General features: G+C 43.2%; 1 protein-coding gene across 4 annotated transcripts in view; it reads left to right on the forward strand.

Moving 5' to 3' along the window:
• ZNRF3 (zinc and ring finger 3) overlaps window positions 1-24,658 on the forward strand; it is a gene marked incomplete at its 5' end in the record, with an annotated part of 72,225 nt that overhangs the window by 8,318 nt on the left and 39,249 nt on the right. Inside the window, one exon of one of the 4 annotated variants that reach the window (XM_080355195.1) lies at window positions 24,270-24,344. The exons of the other annotated variants lie outside the window; for them this stretch is intronic. Of the gene's footprint in view, window positions 1-24,269; window positions 24,345-24,658 lie in introns of those variants that run through there. 4 annotated transcript variants of the gene reach the window in all.

The following is a 24,658-nucleotide window of genomic DNA, read 5'->3' on the forward strand; positions in this document are numbered from 1 at the left end:
CTCCCTTGGGCACTCGGCTGGTGGATGTGATTATGGGACAGGGTAACTTGGTATTAATTGCTCTGCCTATTGAAGGGCTTTGAAATGACTCCAGGTGGAGCATGTAGGGGTCATGATTTGTTGTGGCATAACTTGGTGAGGAAGAAACACAGGCAGCTTTGCTGCAAGCAGATCTTATAGGAAAGTCTCGAGTAGTTGTATAAAACCGTTGATTAGGATACATAGTAATTTTCTTCCAGTTTATACCATCTTGTGGTGGAGCGTGTATTTAAAAATGCTCCCTTTTTTATTACAGTCTTCTAGTCGTTGTTTTGGAATTTCAAAGTCAGGCCCTTCTGGACCAAAATAACTTCCATAAACATAGTTTTTAAGAGTGTGAATGCTTTCAGGAGGCCAGCACCTTACTGGTTAAGGAGAGGTAAGGTCTGGAGGCCATAATCTGCTGTGTGTTCTACCCAGTTACGTAAGCGGTACATGGATGTGCATTAATACACTTAGTGCATTAGAAGTGCTTGGTTTAGGAAGCGTTAAATATTAACTTATACATACTGTGTCTTCTTTTGTGCATCTGCGCTTCCGTGCTCAAATGTGGTCGGACCAGAGCTTGTGGTGCCTACATATGAAAACGGAATGAATGCAAGTTGAATGGCTTGGCCTTATTTCTCATGTTTCCTGGCTTGAAGGGAGATCCCTTCACATGAAAGGAGATTGGCAAAGGAAAAAGAGATTGTTTTTAAACAAAGACATGTTTTGAAATTGTTACAATGGCAACAGAAGATTAATGTAAAAAACTATATTTGTTTGTTTGTTTGTTTTTCTTGCCAGCTTGACACTTGAACCAGAGGTGACCAGAGGAGTGCGATCTGCAGATACCCAGTAGAGACAGCCGAAAATTGCTCTTTACTGCACCTATCCCATCGACAGAGCTGTTTGTATTAGGATTGAGTAGCAGTGCTCAGGAAACTAGGGATCTGGTGGCTTAGGGTGTCCTCTTCATAGTGACAAATTGCTTTCATTGATTTTTTTTTTTTAATTTATTTTCTTTTCATGCTGGTTTGAAAGGCTTCTGTTGTTGCACTTGGCTTTAAGATGAAAAGCCAGTTTACAAAGGTTGGTTAGGTGCCTGTTATGTTGCAGACACAAGTACACCCTTAAATATGTAGCTTAATGCAGACTCTCTAGGATTCCCAGACCCATCGCACTCCGTACATTAATGTAAGGACTTAAGTCATTTCCTAAAGCTACTGGGCAGCTTAAGCTTTCTGTTAGTTTACTTGCGTTTAAACAGTTTTATTATTTTGCATCATTTTTGATAGTAAAGCAAACTGAAGAATCAGCGAGGAGGCGACTGGCCTGACGAAGAATGAAGGGGCATATTTTAGAGTCTGCAGTCATGGTTTGAGGATATCTGTTTAATTAGCTATACAGGGATGCATGTTGCAAGTACATGCCTCCTACTGTGAATTTATTGCGTGTGCTTGGTAAGCAACTTTCAAATGCTTCTGATTGCAGTGTTTGAAAAACTGCTTTTAATTCAGGAAAGACCCTATTTTGTGCCAAGATATGTTTTCCTACTTTGAGACTTTTGATGCTTGCTTGCTTTAAAAAATCGACAATAAAAAATATATTACGTGTGGGTGGCAAAAGTCCTTCTCCTTCATTTCTGTTTTCATCCATTCCCTTCTCCCCCATGCAAGACTCTAACCAAACTTTCCATTGAGTCCACCTTTGGAACTGAAAGTTTCCAGCCTTAAACAGTCCGCTTTGATGACAGATTAAGAAAAGTGGATTTGGGGGGACTGACTTGGCATTGTAGAAGGTATTCTGTTTGTTTTTTACACTGATAGGTCCATTCTGAAGCTCTGTAGGTCGTGGAGAAGAACCTCTTTCAAACATCGTGTTGTATTTTATGAGGGTCCAGCATACTTTCTCATAACTGTTTTGCATTTCTTTAGAAATGTTTTGAGCAGATATTGTGTTGTATGCGGTGAGGATAAAGGGGAGAGGAACAGTCGTGGTCTGGATGCCAAGCTGGCAGATGTCCTGAGTGATGTGTAGCAAGGCTGGGAGCGAGAAGTGAACCCGTGAAACAGAGCCAGGAGATGCTACTGAGTTCAGGATTTAATGGGAGCCAAGGGCTGGAGACCTCATTTCGCTCAGAGGCAAGTTATCCTCAATCTGCTAGCTAGCAGCCTTTTGCCTATTTAAAATAGATTATCTTTTGAATCCCAGAATTTTATCTGAGGAAAAGACATTGCAGTGTAGTTAATGCAAAGAACTTCCAAGGTGTGATTTTATTTGGATTTTTTGCTATTTTACTTGAGAAAGCTGCACTGCTGGAGTTCTTGCTGCCCCCCTGCATTTATAACTCTCAGTGATAATCCTTGTAGGTTTCATACTGAGAATTTACAGGGATATTTCTGTAGCAAAATAATAGGGTTGCAGCTGCAGATTGGGATAAATTTCTCAACCATGCGTGTTTTGTTTATATTCAGTTGCCACTGGGAGCTGAATCTCCTCAAATAACAGAAGTCAAATGGAGTGATCTGGTCTCCTTGTTGTCTACCCTGCTTCTTATCTTCAGGCAACTACAGGAAAATGAAGAAGATTTGAAGTCTGCTGGGACAGCTTTAGTATTAAGCATAGATCCCTGTTGTGGAATAGTCAGCCAAAATGTATGTGTGTGTGTGCTTATGTGTGATGTATGTGTGATGTATGCAGTATGACTGAGGTTACACCAAGATGAAACCAACAGGATCTTCTCTGTTTCTGAAGGCTGCACAAGCGTTTGTTTTTCAGGGGCTTGGACAGGAATGTTCTGGAGCCATCCCAGCTGTAGAAATAGGATGGGAAGAAACTACCGTCTTTGTCATTAAAAAGAGCTGAACTGTCCTGAAAGAGTTAAGCTCTAATTAGCTCACTCGTAAGGTATTTAATATCCTTATTAAACTCAACTGCTGGTTTGCTTTTTTGTTTTTTTTTTTTTCCTTCTTATGGTGAATAAAATTTCTTGAAGAGCTGAGCCTGTGCCTCTCAGATCAGAGGCTCACATGTTGAAGCTGGCAGTGCTAGAGGCTAGTTCCTATCTGTGTGACAGCGTTTTTAATTTAACAGGACCAGCTTTGATGTTCTCGAATATTTATAGGCAGCTTCAGATCACTCCAGTATGTATTCTTTTCAACTGGAGCAGAAGTTCCTCCTCACACAACAGAATTGCTTTCCCTCTGTTTACTCTCGGGTCTCTTTTGGATTTGCAGTCATCAGAGTGGTTTTATGTTACAAAAATACTGCTCAAATACTTACTTGTGGGAGGAACCGCTTGATTTCCTTTCTAGTTTCTGCAGCTTGGGGGTGGTCCGGTTACTGCATCTGAGCTCCGTGTTTGAGCCTCCCTACAGACACATTGCAGAGGAGATGGATGCAGGGAAACAGAATTTGAGCAGAATGTGGATATTGTGGAGCCTTGTCCCTCTGCCTGTGCTCCAAAGTGCCCGCAGCCCGCGAGCTGCGCTGTCCTCCCAAACACAGACATGATGGGGGTTGCCACTTTAAAGTCACTAGTTTTGGTATTTTAGGAAGGCCTGGCTGTGGTTTGAATCTTTGCCTTGGTTGTGCCGTGTCTGATGGAGGTGTTTCCTCAGACCAGCTTTCGTGGTAGATTTCTCTTTTCCTCCTTTCTCTGCCATGTTTCTCTTCTGCTTTATCTTCTCAGCCCTCTGTGGTGGATCTTGCATGGACTGAGTACCGTGCTGCGGATGTTCCATCCCAGAGAGACCTTGTCGTGACCAACTGGGACAGCAAAGCCGTGTTGTTCTTTTTTCTAGACTTTTTCTATGTGGGTGCTGGCGGTTCAGGCAGATTTCTCTATCCCGCTCTGTTAGGCTTGGGTTTTGTTGTGAAGTTCCATACGCTTCGTATTACGTGATGATCTCCTAACTCGAATTCTCTTCTTCTAGGCTTATTTGGAACTCCGTTATTGAAGCAGCAGATTTTTTGCGTATTAATTTGAATGGCTTCGCTTTGTTAAAAAGACGGTCTTTCAGTAGCGATAATTTGGCCTACAGTGGAAAAGGTTTGTGGGTTTAGACATTCCAGTTATGGATGCACTTCTTTGCTGGTACAGCCTTTTCTAGTTCAGCAAGTGAAATCAATTATGTCACTGCCTACATAGCTAAATAGTGCCGGGAAGCAACCACAGGAGGAAGGGGCTTGATTGTCTATCTGATGTAAATAGTTTGCTCAAAGAGCAAGGCTTGTCTTGCTACGGAAATTCAGCAGGGAAATAGAGACCTGTAACTTACTAATGTAGCAATGACAGTTTCTAAAATAAGCCAATAAGCAGAATTTAGTAACAAGAAAAATAGGGAAAGATCTTGCACTCTTTCTTCCAGAAGAAAGAAAAACATCAGTTTGTCACAGTTAATTTTAAGAGAGAACTTCTTTAGGAGGTGAAGCAGCTGTGTGTATCTTCAGAAATTGAGTGTTGGTGCACGTTCCACTAATGCTGATGTGAAGTCTGACGGTGTGGCTGCTGGAGAGCAGTTTCAGTGCTTGCGTCTAGAGATGGGAAGATGGGGTTGCGACTTTGTTTTTCTTTAGTACCCTCCTCCGAACTGTTGTTGACAGAGGCAGTTTTCCTTCTCCTTACATACCCTGCAATATCCTTGTGAAACAGGAGAATTTATGAAGTGTGGAAATAACTTAATGCTTCTGTCTCTGGGAAGGATTTATCCAACAAACACAGTTTAGTCTTTATATGTTTTGTTAGAGCTTGGGTAGAGCTGTAGTAGAAAGCTGGTCCTAGTGATCTAAGGCAATGCTTTGCTAAGTTTCCCTCTATCCCCCATCTGACGTCCATAAGAGTTAAAGAAATGGAAAGAAACAGAAGACAAGCAGCGTGTGTTACAGACATGAGATTGTTTTAACCAGCTCTGCAACCTTTTCGTGATGGGGGTGGGATTCCCCTGAGTGTTTAGGGTTTCTTGAGGCTTTACTGTCCATGTAGAATTCACATCTCACTGTGAGTTTAGATTCAGTAACTTCTGGAAACATTTTGGGATGTTTGCACAACCTGGATAGGAAGTCTATTGGCAAACCCACTTACTAAGATTAAAGAACCAGCTCCAAACTTGTCGCTTAGGAGTGGGCAGTAAGTAGTACCAAGGTTGTGACTCAAACAGGAACGTCATCTCAGCCTGAAGTTTAACTTTCAACTATCTTAGTCAACAGAAAGTGTATTGTAATGTGAAAACTAGTATACTTCTTCAAGACTGTGAGTGGAGCTTCCTTTGAAATAAGGTCCTTGAGGAGGTTTGAAGTATGCCCCTTCCCATTCCAGATTACCCAGTACTGAAAGTTCAGTTAAAAGCATAGTAGACAGAAAGGAGAGGGTCGTTTTGCTCCTTATCACTGCTTAACGTCAAAGTTAATAACAATCATATCTATACTAAGATGAAACTGCAAGACAAATTTTAAAAAAATGGTCTTTGTGAAGCAAGGTTTTACATTTTTATGATTTCTTCACTGTTGCTGGTTTAAGATGGTTTTACAGGCCTGGTGGCTGCTGTTGGTGTGTCCCTGTACTTAACAGCTGCTTCTACATTGCAGGCTTTCCCGTGGATAAACTGTTGTCTTACGACCACCTAGATGAAAGAATGTGAGCTGCTGTGCACCAAGGTGCCCCCATGGACTGGGACGCTGGCATGTCACATACATGTTCATTCTTCTTCCCCAGCTGCAGAGTAAAATGTCATCTTGAAGCCACCACTTTTTTTTTCTTAGTATTTACTTGGTTACTTGAGCTCAGATCTCTGGAAAGGGCTTTGCGAGTTTAAAATGTAGTTTGGCGGCAGTAACTCTGTGCTGACACCTCTTGCCAACGAGCGAGCCCCTTCTCACAGCGATCGCGTCCTCTGCGTGTGTCATGGGTCACAGCAGCAGCGCTGTTCATTCTCCGTGATGGAGACGATGCCCCTGCACAGGCGTGTGCTGGTCCCTCATTGCTGAGCAATCTTGCCCAAAGTCATCAAAACCAAGTGGAAAGTTGCTAAAAGGGCCCAAATGCTGTTGAGGGCTTCTGGCAGGTGACATCCCAAAGGAGGGGAGAAGGGATGGCTTTCTGTTTGTAGAAAATCTGTTTTTCCTTGCTCCTTTCCAGCCCTTTTCTAAAGTGGGTTGAAATAGTATCAAGTGTCCAGGGTTTGGATGGGCTTAAATGAACGGAGGCACTAAGGGGGTGTTCTGTGCAGGAGCATTGTGATTGTGCCCCTATTGTCTCAAGGTGCAGTTGTCATTGTCAGGAGTTGCGCTGGAGAGGAATAATTTTTGTGCTACTAGAAGAGACCTTGGTCCTGTCCGCATCCATATTTAGTTACTGACACAAGTGAGAACTTAATGTTCTTGCTGTTTAATTGTTCTTATGGTTTCCAAATCTGTTTCTTTAGTGAATATGTTTTTCAGTGACATTTAGTGGTCTGAAGTCATTGATAAACACAGGCAGTAGCTGGAGCCATTGTGGTTGAGTCTACAGCTTTGTAGTCTTGTTCCTCTTAGGTTATTTGTGTGGTTGTACCCTTTAAGTGAAATAAACATCATGTGCTGTGCTTGACCAATGTCATTCTGTCTTATGTTTAGGGAAAGAATGGACTTTGGAAAATGCTTCTACTTTGAAAGGGGTTACTTCCATCTGATGAAGGCTGTGGAGCATCTCCTATGATTAGAGAAAAGTTAGTTTGAAAAGCATAATGTGTACATATATAAATGATTTTTTTGTCCTGGGCTTTAAACTTACTACATTTTAAACTAATTCAAAGTATGATCGTATGTGACTTTTGACTTATGTGATAGAATTGTGCGTTTTCGGATGTGATGCATTTGGTCGGCTCTGCTTAGACTATTCCCTTCATATTTAGTGTGATAATTTTTTTGACATAACGTTATCTCCTTCCACCTTTTTCCCTGCCGTGTCATTGTCATGAATAGGTCAGAAGGCTATCGAACACGTGCTGCCTTGGTGTTTTCTAACATTACCTTAGTTTACAGATTTAAAACTTCTTTTTCTGGTGAGGGTATGGGCTTCAGTGTGTCAAGCTTAAGCTTATCTGCACTAAGCCTCCTTTTATTAATTAATTTTTTGATATCCTTTTAGAGTAATCCACAAGCTGCAGGGTCACAGCTTCCCTTGAAGATGTTCTGTGCCGCCTGGAGGGGTGTGGACACAGGGGTACCCATTTCTGGGCCTGGCTGGGATTTTAGGAGCGCTTATGCCAGCCCTGATGTGCGCTGTCCTGGCTCCGTGGGGACCCAAAACTAGAATATTTTGAGATGCTGTGGGTCAGGACTGATAGTGTAAATCCCGGTATTCTCAAACAAGTTTAAGTAGGCTCTCAAACCCTACTTCCCTCTCTCTCATGCTTTTGTATTAGGAGGAAGTAGCAGGCGGGAGCACACATCTAATTCAGTCCTATTGCAACGAGAATTTTTGCAAATCAGATACAAATTGTTTTCAGTCCTTAACTTGCAGTTGCTGTCTTTGAATTGGAGTTAGTGAAGCAATACAACATACTGTTGCTGATAAGGGTATTGCTAATGAGTAACCTCCTAGATAAGATTTTTGTCAGGCTAGGCTGCGTTGCCTAGGAAGCTGAATTATATTTTTTAGCAGTTGTACTATGCAAGTGCTGCTGAATTTTGAAATCTGGTCTTTATAAACATACTCCAGATAAAATAGACACTGCAGTCTTCAAAACAGAATACACAAACTAATTAATCTGTTCTGGAGGGTGATGCCAGACATATTCTTCAGGCAGCAGAATTCTGACCTAGGTTAGGACTAGTTTAGTTAGGAAGGGCTGAAAAAAGTAGTAGGAGTTCTGAATGTCTGTCAAGGGAAGGTTGTGGGGCTTCACTTTTTTTTTAATAGCATTCTTGCCAGAGACAGAATAATAAAAAGATGCTCAGAAAGCTGGAGAGAAACTGAACAAGGCTTAGAAGGGAGCCATCCTAACGTAGTCCCTGGGTGTATAACAAGCTGTAAAAACCGAACAGCTGGAGAATACCCTTTCACACTATTTCTGCCTTCAGAGGCGTGCTGGTTGTGGCTCCCCTGCTTTCAGGAACGGTTCATGGACTGTATGGCAGCAGAATTTAATCTTTGTATCAGTACAATAATGTGGCGTTGCCATGCCCAACCATAGTGCTCTGTTTCTCAGCACAGAATAGCATTTCTTAGTCTGGAAGAGAATCTGCAAGTGAATTCACAGATTTTTTTACTGTTCGTTTTATATGGAATTAACACCACAAACTGTGCCTCCGGGAGGAGGAGTTGGTTTTATTTAACTTTTCAAACTGAGACTGCTGCTAGAAGAATATGGTATTTTTTTAAAAAAAGCTCTTTAGAAATACAGTAACTTACATTTTTATTACAAATATAGTTATTTTTTCAGAACAATTGCAGGTGTTTTCCCTGCCTTGCCTTCAGCTTCGTAAGAATAAAGAATACCTTTGTAAGTGTATAGCCATTTTGAAAGCAATTAAGAATGTGCTGTTTGACTGGGACTTTATGGGTACCCGTGGTTTTGGTTGTTGTTTTGGTTGTTTGGTTTGGGTTTTTTGCCTGTCCATTTAGAAACCTGTCAGTGAAACGTCCTTGGAGATGCTGGGCGATGACTTCTAACTGTGAACGAGGTGGATTATTAGAAGGATGAACAAAATGGGTTAGAACAAAATGTATGCTGTGCTTTGCTACGGGTGAGCTTGTGCTGCCTATCTGTTTTAGGAAGATGTGATATGTCTTCTGATGGTGGCCTGTTCCTGTCTCATTAGCTGGCAGGGAGTTGCATCTCTGCTGTTAAGACTCTAGGATCCTGTTTCCATTACTGAGGCAGGTAGTGGGTGAATAAACTTCATTCACGCTGTTTAAAACCTGCTGCTAGTGCTGGCAAAGCTGCCGTGCTCTGCCCGGAGACCCAGCGCGTCCTCCGAGCCCTTGTTGTGCTGCGGGGCGCGGGGGATGCGGGAGCAGCTTTCGGGGCTGTGCTGCTCCCGGCGCTGCAGGGCGGTTACAAGAACCCCGATGGGTAAGGAGTGGATGATGTTAAATGAGGATAGGTGAGCAAGGGATAAAAAAGATCTGGGCTTGACCTCTGATTTCTTTCCTGGTGTCTTTTTCTTGCTACTGATGTCTCACTTTCTGATTCCTTCGTGTTCCTCAGTGAATCTCAGTGCATTACCATGAACGCACGCTACCGTCTTTGAACTCCAGGGTGAAATGGATTTGCAAGGTAGAAAATTAATTAAAAGTTCACGATCCTAGCATTTTGACCCCGCGCTTCTATTTTACAGATTGCTATTGTGCCTTTGCGCTAGTCTGTTAGCTGAATAACTAACTAAGCGACAATATAAAGAGCCAAGACTGCCCTTGCGAGGGCTGTGGTGAAGGGGAGGAGGAGGGCAAGCAGTAGTGTGGAGGATGAGCTCTGCTGTAATGCCACTCCTAGAGTTTTTCACTGTGTGTCTGATTTGGACATTGCTGAAGAGCTACAAACAACAAAAGTGGAAACTGGAATCCCTGTTCACTGAAAATAGGCTGAGAAATCCAGTAGTTGTTAGACTAAATGAGGATCTTGCTGTCCAGAAAGGATGGTGATAGGGAGTGTGGAACAGTGGACAATGGGTGAGGAACAAAGGTATGAGTTTATATATCTGAGGTGAAAGTATTAAGAGAAAGTTTTCTCTTAGCTTATGTGTTGGAAAGGGATACAAGACTGATACTGACATGGCAACTGCTGCATGTCAGGAGATCATGGGTATGAGGACGAGTGTTTCCTTAGCTGAAGATGCGAGTGAGTACAGGAATTGTACCCTGATTTACCTTCTGTCAGCCGCGGTTCTGGTTATGTGCTGGGAAAAGTGAGATGGGAAGTTTGTAATAGTGAAGAAGTAAGAGCCAGCTGCTCATCTACTGGACCCGTGCTGTGGTTTGTTCTGAGCCACACTGGGTCCTCTGCAGGTCGTGCTCAGGTGGGACTGCTGCTGCTCTTAAAAAACGATCTAAAGTCGCATGCACAGTTTCTGAAGCAGCTTCTCCACAGGGCAGCAGATGCTGTTGCTATGTCCTCAAACCCATCTTAATTTTTCCCCTTTTCAAGGGGTTGTTAGAGTGTGTCTAAGTGAAAAGCAGCAAGCTTGGTATGGCAGCAGTATGCAGAACTGAATCCTATCATATGAGTGAACAATGTAAATTCGTACGTAAAGCTTCCGCTCGTATGTAAGCGGTGCATTGTTTGTTTAGATTGGGGGAGTATTCTAACCTTAAGCTTCTTGTGATTGTGACATGGTGTGAAAATAAAGCTTATATTAATAACTCAAAACCCTTCCAAACCATTTGTCTTACCATCTGCACTGCTGTGGAAAGCTGGAGAAGTGAAAACTTGGAGTTTTCAAACAATCTGCTTCTAAAAATATACTTAAAAATGAACAATGCAAAGGAGAAATTCCTTGTCAAAGGTCTTTCTTGAACATGTCCATGGTGGAGGTCTTTGCCCTGATTCCAAGAGGACTCTCAGCAATAATGATTACAGATCAGTAGGTGCTATGGCATGTGGGGGAATGTTCTGAGATAACGGTCCCATGCCCAGCTTTCCAGAGGTGCAGAAGTACGGGGTGTCTGTCCTTTGTCTTCCCTTGGAGCCATAGCACTGAAATGGTGCATCACATTTTTGTAGAAGATCTGAGATAAGATTAGTTTCTGGGGTAAGATGACAGTTTTTATATGTTTTCCCCGTGTTTGAGATCAAAGTTTACCCATCACCAGTGAACATAAAGATGAGCGAGCTCCTTTCCCTGGGTCTCTGTTGGTGGGAGGCTGGTTATAACTATTTGTGTCCAATTACCTGTGAACCCCTGAAACAAAACTGGGAGCCCAGGGAACTCGAGTGGTGGGGAAATAACTGCAGAGCACAGAAACTCAAACTTCGGGAGGAGCGCCAGCATGAAAGGTATTTTATTGATCCCATTGTCCAGTAAGAAGGACATAATTCAGTGCCTCCCTCTACCTTTCCAGTTGTCTCCCAGCATAAAGACATCCAGGACATTTTGATATTTTCGGCAAAGAGTTATTTGAAGCTTCTTTTGTGAGGGAGCCTGTGCTCCAGCTTGTCACTGCTGTGAGGAGTGAGAGGCCAAGGGGGCAGTTAATCTACTGAGGTTTGCAGCAAAAAACACTGAATTCGTGGGATCCTTTGAGGGTCCAGATTGAGATGGTATTTAGATACTTACAGCCGACTCTACATTATTGAGGGATGTGGGGTCTTCTAGCCATATAAGCGAAATTCTGATGTGTTACGGAAAGTATCTGTGTGATTCTCATAAACTTTTTTCCGAAGTTCTAGTTTCTCTCCTCTCTTCCTCCCCTACAAAAAAAAAACAAAAAAAAAAAGAGGGAGTGGAAATAGAAAATATTGTTTTGTCACTTCAGTGAAGTCGTGAACACAACAAACTTAATTTTTAAGCTATTGGTGATTTTTTTTTTAACTTTTAATTTTCTTTCCACACACATCCCCTGCTGAGGGCACAGCGCGGTGGGTATCGAAGGGTTAAAGCTCTTGCTTTGGAAGCAGCTGGGCAGTTTACACTCCTTGCTGGGCTGTACAAAAATACTTCTGCTTTGAAGTGCTGGGAGGAGCGGCTGAGGGTAAAACCTGGAGCGGCGCAGGGCGCGGGGCTCAGCCCCAGCAGCCACCCAGCGTCGGGCTTTGTTCCTTTCGCTGTCTCAGTGCGAGGGCTTTCTTCTGGAAATCCTTCAAATGCTGTTTAGTTCTCGGAAAATTCTTGGATTGGGACAGGTTGCAGGAAATATAAATTAAAAATATCATTTCCCCCAAAGGCAGGGCAAATATAGGGGTTCTGTTGGAAGTTCCTTGGCTGCTTCTGATCTGGTCTCATAGTGAAGTACACAGTGCTGCTGCTGGGGTGACAGAGATTCACCTCCACCGAGCGACGGGAAGGTCGGACTCTTTTAGACAATGTGTGTTCCAGAAAGAGCTTTCAGAAGTCCTTTTTTTCCCAGTTTGCTGGAACCTGTGAATTCTCAGACCTGACGCTGCACCTTAGGCACGTTGAACTCTGAGTTTGGCAATAAAAGAGCTGGCAGGAGGGTGGCAGTTCTGGCACTTGCCCCAGGTGGGTGAAACCGAATGAGGAGACAGCACGTTTGTAAGAAAAGCCACAAGGTTGATAGTGCTGTACGGCTGGCAGCCTCCTCTATTGTGTACAGCGTGCTGCGTAACTGTGAATGACATCGCTTGATACGGCTTCTTCAAAGCAAATCTTTTCATAGACGAAACCTGATGCAAGCTGGGCTCCAGTGGTTCCTGCCACTGCCGGCACTGGAACTCCAGCAACTGGAGCTGCTCTCTGGTTTTCTAGGGTAATGCTCTACCTCCTGGTAATAATTTCTTGACAATATTCGTATGTGTTTTTTGGGAAGGTCTGAACCTGAGAGATGCTGTTGTTGCCATTATCTGGAACTGAGGAAAAGCAATTTCCTTTTAGCAATCAGTGCCACTGAGGGGACGATCAAAAGCAGTTTACCCACCAGCTAATGAGGGGTAACGTTAAAATGCCTGGCTGTATCTGTTGAATAAATGATGCTAGTGCTGGATGGTGGATCTCCAAATTTCAAGTTAAATTTATCTTAACTAGCCTTAATAGTCCTGTCCCTTCATTTTTACTCATTTGAGCATCCAAGCCTTAGCTGCTGGCAGGGTCTCCAGGTTTATTTCCCTGCTGCTCTGCCACTCACTCATTAGCTTTCTACTGCTGCCTTTTTTGTGAACACAAAAAGTGTCAAAAATTTAGTTGCTAAAATAAGCAGAATTTTCCTCTAGGGTTTCTGCTGTTGCATGAGTTATATAGAGGGCTCTGTCCTTGAAACATTTTCTTATTAATACCTGAAGTACCTTGTTTTCCCATTTAACAATTCAAGCGCCAGGGAAAATGTATAGTAATATAGGCCTAAGAATCTCAGACAAGATGATCTTCTTTCATCTCAGCTGTCACTGAAAATCTTCACTTATAATCTACACCCAACACATTCATTTTCTAGAAAGCGTGGGTTAGTGCCATGGCAGAAGTGAAAGTAAAAGGCCCCAGAGCAGATTTGGGGGCTATTGTAGTTTGTTTTATTTGTTTCAAGAAGGCGCTACCTGTGTTAGATCTCTGGTTGCAGGAGGAGTTGCTTGGCTCCCTCCGTGTTGGCTGGGCAGGTCTTCTTGCTTGGCTTTGCAAGGGCAGGAGGTAAAGAAAACCTCCAGTCCATTTGCCACCTTGGATGATTCGTGATAACTTACATGCTTCAGTTTGATTTCAAGGATGTTTTCCACTTCTGTGTTACAAGAGACATAAGTTGATGGGCCTTTGTGTTATTATTAAATAAATAAATATTAAATTATCTTAAACAAAACTAGAATCTAGAGCTCTTTGAGTGTCTGGGTTGTGTGGCTGGCGTGCAGTGACTTTGCTCTGCATAGCTGAAAGGCTTCACAATAAGTTATCACACTCAACTACTTATTAGCAGGAGGAAAAATGTAGTCTGTCCAAATGTTGTTCTAGTGGCATATGTGCATTGACTGTGTGTTTTTATGTGTTTGCGTCTCTGGGGTCACCGGGGCACACATGCCGCTGCAGCGTGTTAACAAAGCTGCTCTTGGACAGGAATGGGTGCTACTGCCTTTCCCAAAACTGCGCAGGCAAAGCAGATATTATCAGCGCTGGCCCTGGGGCATAAAATAGAAAGATCAAAGCACATGGCAGCAGCACACAGAGTCTCTTCAAAGCCTGAGTAAGGCAGGATTGATAGAGAAAAGGAGAAAGCTCTTGCTGATGTAATCACAGCCTGTGAGACAGGTTGCTTTTTTTTTTTTTCTTAATTTAAACAAAGACACAAAGACAGTCCTTGTTTGTTTAGAGAGGTGAAGCATGTGCCACAGAGATAGTGCAGGGCTACCTGGGTATATGGAAGGTTTTCATAGGTAGCACGGAGCTCAAGCATTTTGAAGCAACTGCGAACTTGCAGTTTTCCTTATTTTACTTCTCACGACTTGTGCGTGTGGTATTCTCGCACTTGTGGTGTCCATGTGGCTTGAAGTAGAAAAATGGCCAAGGAAGGAATGCTTGTTTTCAGGCTGCCTTCCTTATTAAAATGGAAACTATTTTGTTTTCTTTTGAGAACTCCCGTTAAAAATATCTGGGATTTGTATGAAAAGAAGTGAAGCACAGGCAGGGTGGAGCTGGAGGGCAGAGATAAACCTTACCCCTTGTTGGGGCATAAACTCTGAATGGGAAAGAAACAGTTGTTCTCCCCTTGGTATCCATGGGAAGGAGGAAGGAGAGGTGACTTTCTGGAGGAGATGTGCAGGGATGGAAGGAGTGTACAATCTCCTTTACAAACCTCGCTCCTCTTTTTGTGCTGCAGATGCAGAAGTGTGTTTCTGAACCTCCCTTTGAGCGTAGTAGTGCAGCTTTTCCACCCACAGGTGTGTCTGTGCACTGTATTGCAGGTGACCTGAGCTGGTACAGCCTGATAGCCAAAAACTGTGCGACCTTGTGGGCATGGCATGGTGCCTGAGTGAGTGTTACCAGAGAGGCAACGTATATTAATTAATGCATTGATTTTGTACATGTTTGGAGCTCAGGCAGAACAAACTCTTCTGCTTGGATGGTGAGCAAAGCAGACTTCACCATTATGCATCTTTTCACTTACTGATTGTTTTGGAAGAAAGATCTAATGGGATTATCTCAGTCCCAAAATGTATTCCAGGGTGCCAGAAACCACAGTGGTTATGTCTATCTGGCAAAATCTCCAGCTTTGCTTCCCCCATAGACATGAGACACTTTGCAGTGCAGTTCAGATTAGTACCCAAAATCACGGCACTCTGAAGTCTCAAAAATCTGTCATGAGGGAAAGGTGACTGTTAGATCATTGACTTTCATGCTTCATTCAGGGATCAAAGCTACGTTTATAGTCTGCTAAATCAGTTTATTACCTTAATAAGAGGTTGCTGCTCAAAAAGGGATGCATCCTCTTTATTGTGGAGTATGTGGGATGATACTGGCATTCCTGTGTTGTCTCATGTGGAAATCTCTCCATTTTGCTGGCTGGCATCAAAACGTCTTCCCTCCACCCCCCTGAATCTCTCTTCTGCCATGTTCCTTGCACACATGTGTCTGATTTGATACTTGACACTAGTAGAAAGAGCTTTGATACACTTGAAATACTCTGATTTTGGTTTCTAGTTACCAAACCTTCAGGCACCAGGAAATTTGCACATCTTAGAGAGCTCTGAGATGGGCTCTGACATGTACTTTTGTTACTGCTGCAGGCACTTTCCCCTCATGATATGGAGAGGCTAAACGAAAATTCTGGGATGGGAATCCTAGCAGTTACTATGGCTTTCTGGGAACTCGTGCATCCGCTTTAAAATATTTCCTTTTTGGGAATCCCACCCAGATATGTGTGGGACAGGCTGTTCCAGTCTGTTGTAGCAGACAGCAGTTAATAAAGCAGAGGTTTCTCTACCCGTAGAAGAAGGTGGGTTGGAGGGATCTGCCATCACTATGGCATTCCCATGCTTTTGCTTCTAGTGAGCAGTAGAATGAAAAAAGAGGTTTTAGCTGATTTCCTGTATGCTCTGCTGAGCTCGTGCGGCCACTTCTGTCAGCAGTATCCACGGCCTTTTGATTCATGTAACCAAGTGAATTAGCACAACTGCCATGCCAAGTTAACCAAAAAATTCCTCTGCTCCAGTGACTCTCTCTGGCAGAAGCTGGTAGCAGATACTTGTGAAGGAAAGTAAGATTAGAGCAAGCAGCATGGTGAGAGTGCTGCAGTACATGCTTCCAGGCTCTGCTGGCTTGTGCCTTAGGACTCCCTATCAGCATCAACAGTTGCATGAGAGCCCTTGGTGGCTTTTTCTTCTACGTTTTTTTCCAGTCCGTTACTTTGCCTGTAACTTGGTTGCCTGAATTTGAGAGAGCACAGGGAAGATCTGTTTCGGCTTTGAGGCCCTTGTGCAGGTTGCTGCGTACTGTGGCGTTATACTTAACCTTATTTTTGGATAGCAAAGGAGTCACAGTTGGTGCACGTAGTGCAGGAGGTCTAGAAAAACAGTTTTGTTGGCAAGTCTGGTAGGTACCTACTGAAATTGCTCCCTAGCAGGAATGGAGGGAAGATGACTAAATCTCCAGAATTTTTCTCATTCTCTTACTGTTCAGCGTAAGATCTGTAGAGGTTTTTTTGAGCTGCAGGGGAAAGAACGTTGCCAGGAAGTAATTGTTCTTTTTGTCTCTTTCTAATTCTGTGCAGCAGCTGCCTGGTCTTTAGCTGCTATTAATGTTCAGAGCCCTTTGAACAAAGGAGCGTCAGGCTGATGTAACTTCTTCCTCTGTCAGACATTCCCTCTGAAGCCATCTTTTGTCTCGATGGCCCTATTGTAACCATTCATATACTGATGAATGAACAGGAAGCTGATGATGATAGTGAGCAGATGAGTTTGATCTTGAACAGGTTTCACTCAGACTCCAGCTTGAGGGAGTTTATATAGGAACTGAGCTGTACCACTGTCAACTACAGTGTCTGATCTGTTCATTCAAATTTTCCTTTGTTTAAGGAAACTGGAAAATAATATTAAAAGAAAATATTACATATTAAAAGAAAATAATATTAGTCTTGGAAAAAATATGCTGACGTTTCTTATTGAACAACAGTATTGCAGATACAAATCCTGGAATTCTGTCTGTCATCTCTTTGTGCAAAGAGAAGTTTACTTGAATAGCTGTATTTTTATTTTTGTGATAATGAGTTCTGTAATGTTTGATTAGAGGTGGTGGGCTCTTGTTTGTTGTCCCGTTTATGACAAACCAGATTCAAACACATCCTAAAGAGGCTGGGGAAGATACTTATGGCACCTCAGGTGGCAGTGTGGTGAGGACGAAGAGAGGGGGAGCTTCATCTGCCCAGCTCTTCCTCCACACACAGGTTTTAAAGCATACTACTTCAGGCTGATGTCAAAATACATCCCTAAAGCCTAACATGCACAGCATTAGATTTGGTGGAGGTCTTGGCCTTTTTCTTCTGGACTGGGAGATGACAGCAAGAGGAGCTTATCAGCTGAAGAACCAGCAAACGTGTCCACAGTGCGCAGTATTATTTTCCAGCATAACAAACTAGTTCATAAAGTTAGTTACTGAAAGGTAATGTGATCTTGCACAGAAAACTTCTGTTAATCTGGATGAATGTATTGAACAGGGAGTTGAATGCTTGTACTGGGCTGATGTCCCTCCAAGAAGGATGGGGGGTCAGGGGCTGACTCCTTAATGTCAAGTAAACTTCACTCACTTAAGGCTCCTGGGCCTGAAGTTACTCCCTGTTCCAGCAGTAAGAGGCAAATTTGAAGTCAGTAATACATTATTTTAATACAATAGTAGCTGTGATGGTTTGAGGGACTTTGAAAAGAAAAAAACAAAACAAAACAAAACATGCTGTCTTGTCGTATTAGATACGAAAAAGAAGCCAAAATATAGTAAAGGGTGTTCGAGCCAGGTTGTCTGAAGACTGATGGTAAATACTTCTGTCTGTGTCAGGTACCTGACAGAGGCTGCACAGGGTACGACAGTCACCCAGGCATCCTCACCACAGCTCTTCCAACACAGCTGCTATTTTCATGTGCCCTTTGGTGCCTGCAATATTTATTGGCTTTCTGTAGATGTACAACGGATCTATTTTCAAAATGCCTGATGAAGGGAAGGGTATTTTTTAAAATTAGCACTGACAGTTATTTAAATTTGATTAACAAAGGTAGAAGGTCCCTAGCAGAGGAGTGTGATGTGTTTGTGAGTGCGGTTGTTGTGTTTACAATGCCTACCCTTTTCTGTTTATTTTTGTGATCAGGCACAGATTCCATTGACCTTGTTTTTATTTTTGCATATGTCATGTTTTCTGCAGACCCTGCTCTGTGTTTATCTCTGGCTAAATGTGCCATGTAAGGACCTTGGTTAAAGGGATTCTTCCCAACAAGTCATAGCTGTATATACAGTAGGTTAAATATCACTGCTGATCTTGGGAAGGATTTTGGTTAATTATAATGCAAGCTGGAGGGAGGCACCAGGAAGAATAGAGAGAGAGATCACAAAAGACTTCTGAAAGTTGTAGCTAAGATTTCTTTCTTAAGAATAAAGTGTATTCTGAAAAACTTGCCCTGATAGAAGTAACAGTGAAAATTCCATGAGACTGTTGGGAGGGACCAGAGAGAAAAGCAGAAAAAGTGGAAAGGGAGACTGGAAAAGGAACAGGTAGATCACAAGCTGTGGATCATGTAGTGCAGTGATGCTCACTGAAAAAGGCTGAATTTTATAATCTTGGAAAAGAGGCTGTTGACAAGAGACTGAGTAGTAAAGTCTGATGTAGAGATGGTGACCAAGGGGCAATTATTGGCTATTCCTTGTGATACAGGGACCATCAGAGCGTTCTCAGTGTAATTCATGTAGTAGCTTTAAAGTTAACGAAAGAATGTGTGTTTTTAAAACAGCAAATTGTGTTACTTGCTGTAGGATGGTGTAGAAGCCAAAAGTATGGATGTCATCCCAAAGGGATTAGGCAAAATCATGGAGTGTCAATGTGTTGTTTACTGTTAAATGCGATGTTCTGGGTGAAGTCTCAGCTCTGGAAGTCTTTTAGTCACTGATAGCCTTAATTAAGAGGCTGTATCAAAAGAATAATCGTTCTCTATTTGTTCTGCTCTTCCTATTCTCCAAACTTCTGCAGTTGGCCGCTGTTAGAGATAGGATACTGTGCTGGCTGGGTTTTTGGTCACACCCTGTATAGCTGTTTTTATGACTTGCCCAACATTGCATAGGAGCTCCGTGGCAGAGGAAACGATCCAGTCTCTTGGGAAGCACTCAGCTGCTATAACCGCAATGCTGTGTTTTCTTTTCTCATAGTATCTTACCTCATTCACTGCACCATCCAATTTTTCTAACATGTGAGGGAAATGTCCTGCAGACAGCACTCATTCGCCCCACACTGCTGCATTCTTGGAGTACAGTTTACACTATTAATTTCCCAATCAGTGAGGCATACCTCAGTGGTGAGGTGCGCCAACAGTAAATACACAGTGCTAAACCCAAGCCAATAAGCATTGCTGGACTTATTAGCATGGGCTGTGTGCCAGTGCTACAGGAGCTGGCTTAAAAATGGAAAAATAGGAAAAACTGGGGGTGGGGTGGAAGAGGAGAAGTGAAGGAGTAATCTGGGAGGGAGATGAGGCAATAGATTAGTGGCCATAGGAAGGAGGAATGCAGAAAGAGATGGGAAAAGGAGGAGGGAACGCTGGTGGTGTATCCGGAAATACAGCACAATTATCAAAAACTAAGGCTGAATTGGGCTACCTTAAATCTCTCACACCTAAGGTATGAAACACTTGCTACTCCAGCCTTAGCATTCCTGTATAATTTAGATACAAAGGAACCTGTAGAACAGCAATGTCAGATAAAATTATTTGGACACGAGAGTTTAGGTACATCTTTAATTTTAGAATTTTGTTTAGAAAATTCTGGGTGCTTCAGTATGATAAGCATGTACATTGATATGGTGTCAGAGAGGAAGCTGAGAAAAGCCATGTTGTTTTACAGGTCTGTTAAATAGTTCACTTTTGCAGTTTTGCATTCAAAGTGAAGTTGAATTTTGCTCTTAGATCAGGGAATGAACCTCTTTATAACAAAAGCGGAGTGCATCGGGTCTCCAGAACATCAGAAACTTTCATTATTCTTGACTTTAAAATAAAATGAATCCTTCAGACATAAAGTGCTAAGTTTCTACAAATGCCTTTGAAAGATGGAAAAGCAGAAAGGACTGATAATTTCTTGAGTGCAGAGTAGCGTTCTGGTTCAAGATGTCAAAGCATAGACTGTAAGCAGTGAGTGACTGTACATCAGGCAGCCTCGTATGCTGATGAAGTGGTTTAATAGTGCACTGGACTGAGCTGTGGAGCCCGGTTTACATCCAAGTTGGTTATTTGCTATGCAAAATAAAACAAATTGAGGCTGAAAGAGGGAAGAAGATTTTCACAGTGTGTGAAATGGAAATATTTGCAGTGACTATTCCAGCGATGGGCTACATTAGAATTAAGAATAGCTTTTTATTTTGAAGTCATTCTCCCTACTACAGAACATTCTTCAGTGGTGACTCAGTGTAGAGCTAATCTCGCTCAAAATGGTTGCCAGTTGCCACTTGGAACAATAGGACTGAAGCCACAGGCTGCCATCAGGTGGCTGTTTTTAAGAAGGGCATTTTTTCCCCAGTGGATTTGAGTATTTCTTCCCATCTGATAACATAGACGGTCTCAATATTCACTGAATTATTGTAATAGAGGACTTTGAAAACAGTGCAGTTACTCATTAGTCTATGTGAAATTGGGAACCCAGTGTACCCGATAGTTTCTTTTATTGAGGAAAAAACCAAAACCCACAACAAACAAACACACGCAAAACCCCGCAAACCATTAAACTGTTGTCAGGAACAACTCTTTGCACCTGATTTATATGACATAATGCTGCCCACTACTTGTTTTTTCAAGTCCTCAGTTCCCTTCTGGGCAGGAGCGTCTTTTCCCTGTGCTGTGAAGGAGGAGGTTAAGCAGAGGGGGAAAGGAATGATTTCCGTACGGTCGGGCAGGGAAGCGGCTTTGCTGGAGCAGAAGCACAGCTGCCTCCATCCCCTTGGGGTGAGTCCTGGCGGGCAGGACGGGCTGTTCTCTCCTCCACCAGGGGAGGGTGGTTGGGGTTCCCCTCAGAGCTGGGGGCTCAGAACTGGAGTGAGTGGCCTTGAGGGAGTCCTGGACCCGTGGGGTGGGAGGGATCTCATGGGAGACCAGGGAACGCATCCAGTTTCTGCTGTGGGATGAGCCAAGGCACGATGAGAAAGTCACCTTCCAATGAAGGAGATCATGGTCTTTTACGGACAACCTATTCTGGAGCCTCGTCTCTTGTAGTTGCAGCAGAGGCTTTGACTTCACCTCTGTTTCCATTTTAAGTAAGTTGAAGAGGTTGTGCTGGTGTCTGTTGTGTTGTTGGACCTGGCAAAAGAATGAAGCCCCAGTAATCCAAGGGGAGGTGGTTAGTGATGTGCTACACCACTTGAACACCTACAGGTCTATGGGGCCAGATGGGATGTGCCCAAGGGTGCTGATGGAGCTGACGAAAGTGATTGCTAAACCACTTTCCATTATCCAGTGGTTGAGGGAGCTGGAGCTGTTTATCCTGGAGAAAAGGAGACTGAGGGGAGGACTTACCGCTGCCTGCAACTGCCTGAAAGGAGGCTGTAGCATGGAGGGGGTTGGTCTCCCAAGTAGCAAGTGATAGGACAAGAGGAAATGGCTTCAAGTTGTGCCAGGGGAGGTTTAGATTGGATATTAGGAAAAAATTCTTTATGGAAAGGGCTGTCAGGCATTGGAACAGGCTGCCCAGGGCAGTGGTGGAGTCACCATCCCTGAAGGTGTTTAAAAGGTGTTCAGATGAGGTTCTCAGGGGCTAGAGTTAGGTTAGGTTATGTTTGGACTCGATGATCCTGAAGGTCTCTTCCAACTGAAATGATGCTATGATTCGGAAAGAAGTGTATGTAAAAGTAGATGTGGTGTTTGGACTTTGCCCAGTGAGTGTGAGCGCAAAGCAGAGCATGAAGGAGTCTGAAAGTCGTTTCTTGAGAACTTGATGTTGAAGGAAGAGCAGACAGTCTAGAAACAAACAGGAAGCCGTACCTGTTTGGAGACCTGTGGGTTAAGAATCAGTTGGCTCCTTTCCCTCTAAAATTTCCCCAACACCTTAAATGTTTTCAGATGCGCAGAAGTCATAAATTGGAAACAAATCCCTTGAAGTATACTGTGTTGTCGAACTGAAAGAGAGGTCAAGTGGTAGGTCTTGGAGGAAAATTTGGAGCGCAAAGTGGGGAAACTGAGATATGAGAAGGCATATGACAGCTTTACCTGTTTGTGTGTTGCTCCAGGATTGCTCATAAAAAGTAAACACAAATCTGACCAAAAGGTAAGCTTCCAGAAACTAAGATGGACCTCTCTATCTTCAGATTGTAAAAATTGTTACAGCTATTTTCTTGAGCATTTTTTGACTGCTGCAATGTAAGCTAAATTTAAATGTAGGGAGAGTACTTTGTAATTTATGATAAAATTCAATACGAGCATATGATAGTTGTCATAGGTGACCTGAGAGTCACCTGTTTATAAATCTAGAAAACTTGAAGGTTAAGCTTCAGCGAAATTCATGCAAAGGTAAGAAGTAAGGGGAGGTGTCCAAAATAGTTTTACTCTGTAGCAGCATCACAAAGGAAAATGTGTAGTTAAGAACCATAATACCCATAGCTGATTTGGGTATTTGTCTTCCTCTTCTGTCATATGAGAGATGCGTGAAGGGATTTGCAGTAGACTCGATCTGAATCATAGAATCACTTTGGTTGGAAGAGACCCTCAAGATCATGGAATCCAACCATTAACCCAGCCCTGGCACTGCCCCATGTCCTGAGAACCTCATCTCCGTCTGTCCAACCCTCCAGGGATGGTGACTCCAGCACTGCCCTGGGCAGCCTGTTCCAATGCCCCACAGCCCTTTGGGGAAGAAATTGTTCCCAGATCCAACCTCAACCTCCCCTGGCACAACTTGAGGCTGTTTCCTCTTGTCCTGTTGCTTGTTCCTTGGGAGCAGAGACCAAGGGCTTCCCCAGGCTAGAGCCCAAAACTTCCAACAGCGAGGCAGTTGCTGGGGCAGGGAGCAGGAAAAGAAACCCCAAATACACCAAATAGCATCATAGAACTCATAGAATCATAGAACCCACATCCCTGCAGCTTTCCAACAGCATCTATAGTAACCCAATCCTCTCTCTTTCAGGCAAATTTTAAAGAGTTTGCAGACTTGATAGCCCAGGATCGCTCGCCACTGGGGAACAGCCGCCCCTCGCTCAGGGCTAGGGAGTGATTTGTGGCAGGGGAGTGAGGAAAGAGTGGACGGAGCATGCGGCACAGGTGGCTTCATATCAAGACAGAGGAATAAATAAGATTCCTTGGAAACAGCTCAAAGTAGTGGGAGCAACTGAGAGAATGCGGAGCAGAGTGGGTGCTGGACAGTGTAGTGCGGGTGGTGAGAGGAGCAGATGCAAGAGTCTGGCCTCTGTTGGGCTTGTGCTTCAGGGACGTGCTGCTTGCTCTGGGAGCTGAGAGGTGGTTCCTCCCGGCACGGAGCTGAGGGCATATCTGTGAAGCACAGTCTCCAAGAGATGGTGATTTTTTTTTCTTTTTCCAGAGAGTAAGCCATGCTAGGAGTGCTCACAGAAAAATACAAAGCTGGTATACAGTGCTTCAGTTCTCAAGGAAGTTCTTCTCTGAGGTACTCAGTGTGTTGAAGACGTGGTGACAGATGCCCAGGTAAGCACCACAGCTCCACGTTTGGTCGTCGCATTGTGTGGAATAGGTGGAGTTCAGTTCTGCTGTATGTGCATATGCAAACTCCTTACACTGTGCTCTGCTCTTAGAGATAGGAAACTGAATAAGTGTCCAGTAGGTAGGGTTTTCAACATGGCCTTGGTTTCAGGCTCTTAAAACCCTCTGGTGGTGATGCAGACACTTGTACTGAGTTTAAGTCTGCTGACAACAGGCTTGCTTTCTTTAATCAACTTTAGCACATCACTTTGAAAGACACAAAATCAGTGGTCTGGTTTAGGCTGTTTAATGTGCCTTGCCATAGTGGAGGACATCAGTATTTTTGTCATATTCAGAAACTTTTGAGAGCATCTTCTGAGGCACAGGCTGAAGGAACTTCTGTTAGCTGGAGGTTGTATGGTTTCTAGAATTTTGAAAGACTCTTTATAAAATATTCAAAGATTAGCTCACATGCTGACCTAAGAAATAGGGTACATCTTTAGGCTATGAACTATTATATTTCATCCTTGAAAAACTTTTTCACATTGCCTAACAGGAATGCAGCTCTAATACTGTATCAATGATGTGTCTTTTGCCTCCTTGGTGGTGCTTCCAGACTGTCTTCAAGTCAAGGTGGTAACCAAAAACTTTCTAAGTAGTAGAACCTTCCTTCCTGTCGACCTTTGTATTGCAACCCAGAGGGTCTGTTCAGACCATGTAACTCTGTGCCATTTGAATTTTCACTCCAGCTGTTGTTCTCTGCTGATGTCAACTGAGAATTCACGCTCCAAAATGTCTGCTAAAGGACTGTGTCTCTTCATCCTTAGCGGGTGCCAGCTGCTTCCTTCCTGCGTTTTGGGGAGGTGGGAGGTAAATCTGATGAATTCATTTCTATCCTACCATTACCTGATAATTCAACAACTGTATTTTGAAGTTCTGTTGGCTAACTAAGCCACTTGTCAGGGTACGGTGACAGTCAGTTTTCTAAAACAGAGTGGCCTCTGGCTTCTGGGAGCTACAAAAGTCAGAATTTTATTTTATTTATTTATTTAATGTATTTTTTAAAAATTATTTTTTATCCTACCTGATTTTACTTAACCTGCTAGATTTCACTGCTGCACGTACAGCTTCTTTTCCTGTATTTGAGGGCTACGAGTTTAATTCTTCGGTGCGATCATCATGTG

The sequence above is a fragment of the Nesoenas mayeri genome (genome assembly GCF_963082525.1).
Source record: "Nesoenas mayeri genome assembly, chromosome: 17".
In the NCBI taxonomy this organism is placed as follows: domain Eukaryota; kingdom Metazoa; phylum Chordata; class Aves; order Columbiformes; family Columbidae; genus Nesoenas; species Nesoenas mayeri.